The sequence below is a fragment of the Penaeus monodon genome, chromosome 9 (genome assembly GCF_015228065.2).
Source record: "Penaeus monodon isolate SGIC_2016 chromosome 9, NSTDA_Pmon_1, whole genome shotgun sequence".
Lineage (NCBI taxonomy): Eukaryota > Metazoa > Arthropoda > Malacostraca > Decapoda > Penaeidae > Penaeus > Penaeus monodon.
In genome coordinates this window covers 6,785,440-6,787,939 of record NC_051394.1, presented here as the reverse complement: position 1 = coordinate 6,787,939, position 2,500 = coordinate 6,785,440, and positions in this window count along the sequence as shown.

The following is a 2,500-nucleotide window of genomic DNA, read 5'->3' as shown; positions in this document are numbered from 1 at the left end:
TCTAACTGGTCATATCTACCTGTGCTGTCATAACAAGTACAACATTTCTAATACTTAGCATACTATCTATAATAAAGCTTTACTCACTATATTCTATTACGATATCACATAGCTCTTCTTACTATCATTCCCGTCCATATATGTTCATTGTCTTGTGAGCATATGGTTTGAACGTATGATATCTATCTAGTAGATAGTGCTGAGTATGGATGGAGAATTGCCGTTCGGAGAGGGAGCGCAGAGAGGGTAGAGAGAGAGTAAGATGTTGTGTGTGTGCTTGTGTGTTGTGTTTCTGTGTGGTGGTGTGTGTGTGTGTGTGTGTGTGTGTGCTTGAGCGCGTGCGAGCATACGTACGCACACACATACATACTTCAGCCGACACTTGTCATAAACCAGTGACAATCAGCGGCGACCTCCCAGTGTCAAGGCCGCCGGATGAGTAACGGCCGCTCCCGGACCTTTAAATTCCGCGCCGTCAGGTTGGTCGGTGTCAGCTTTGGTCGAGGGAGGCATGAAAGGGTTAAAAGAAAGGGGGGGAGGGAGGTCATCTAGGGGGAGACGTTGTGTAGGGAGTGGGGGAGGGGAGGAAGTGGAAGGGTTTAAGAAAGAAAGAAAGGATTATATGGAGAGGAGAAGAGAAGAGGGAGGAAAAAGAGGGTTTGTTAGTGAGGTGAAGAAATACGTTGGGAGATTAAGCGATTATGATTTGTTTACGCGTGGCACTTTTAACGAACGAGAGGTGTGTGTGTGTGTGTGTGTGTGTGCATGGTAAGTTCTATGAAAATAACATGAATTATCGTGATAATCAAATTGGGTTTTGTTCTGGTCTTAGTGTCTTGTTATGTGCAAATATGTAGCATTCGTTTCCCCTAACATTTCTCTGTCTCGCTGTCTCTGTCTCCGTGATTAATTTGTACTTAGTTTTACCTTCCTTTTATTCCCGTAACACCAATTATCAAGTCTACTTTGTTTAGCTGTTCGTAAACCTGGTAACCCTAAATGTAATTATTTTACCGAGTTCTAGTAGCATGTAACTGCTAACCATCATTATATTGGTCTGGCTGATATCATTATTATATAGCGTTATATTCTTATCCTAACTTAGGTACATTCCTTATCAACTTTCTTTCGCGCAGTTATTGTATATCAACGTATTCCCTTCCTTAATAATCAAGATCCGCCAGAAAATCATCTACGACCTACCACTGATTATACCCTTTTCCACCCCTTTCTTCCAGAACCACCAGTTATTACGCAAATATTAGAATAATCGACTTTTCAGTTACGTCCAAGATCGGGCGAGTCGAGTATAAGCTGAAGACTCACTTCCGCTTTCAGCCTCTCGATTCCCAGTGCTTTCGCCAGACAACTTTCTACGGCAATTGTTTCCTATTGTTTGATCAGCTAACCGTTCTCACAGTAAACGGTTTTGATATATTAATGTGCTTTCGAAAGTAGTTCAGTGGGTCGCATGTGATGGAGTCGTGGATTTCTATGTTGCATTTTTAAAGTTTTGTCTGTATTTGCGAATTTTTTTTCAGTTGTGTTGTATTTCTATCTAAAGTAATCGATGTGAGAATGAAACCATGTTAAAGAAACATGGAAAAATTACCGACTGAATCACTCGCGCAGTTCTGCTGTTTGTGCTTCTTATAATGAAGCACCGAGATTGTTTTCAGCAAAACAAGAAAACAAGCAAACGAAACAAAAACCTCCGTTAAAGTGCCTAACATTGTTTTTCCTCATTCCATGCCAAGTCGTGGGAAACGGGCAGAACTTTAAATGCCTAGACACCTACCGATTGTTCTTCTAGGCGACGTAAACATCTCGCGGAATGTCCTGGGATGTTTTTCCTCTACTTCCAGAAACCCGGGAGTCTATTTATGGCTTGACAACAACAGGGAAGTGGAACATGTAACGGCAACCTGTGTTATTAAAGCTGTTGTGATAACAATCGAATTGAGTGACCACAGCCTCCCTTCTGTGTGTCCGTGTCGCCGCCGCGTTGTGTCAAGGCAGTAATTAGCTCCGAAGATGCTACTTACGTGTTCCCGTTCAGCCACCCTTGTTAAGGATAACGGGAAAAACTGCGCGATGACCCAAGCGGAAACAAGGAACTGAGACCCCCTAAGGCAGACTACACAGGAGTGGAAACGCGGGGAGTCGTTAAAATGGACCTTGAGTAGTTTTTATGCCTGATGAACCTGTCGAAACTACTGGTAAACGAGATAACAGCTAAACGTTAGGTGGAAATAACCACGTTTGAAACGTCTCTTCCTCGGTTTTTCTTTTCGGGAAACGGGAAACAGAATAGGAAGGTGATTGGGGTTTTAAAAAAATGAACTTAGAGATGACAGTAGATCCTCATGAATGAAAATCTTCCAACGAGATGATATTTTCCAATTAAAAAAAGTTTTTTGGATCAGCAGTGAAACAAGTATTGTTCGCCAAGTAATGCAAATAACACACCACGTGGTCTCCAGGTAGATTCGTTTTAGTA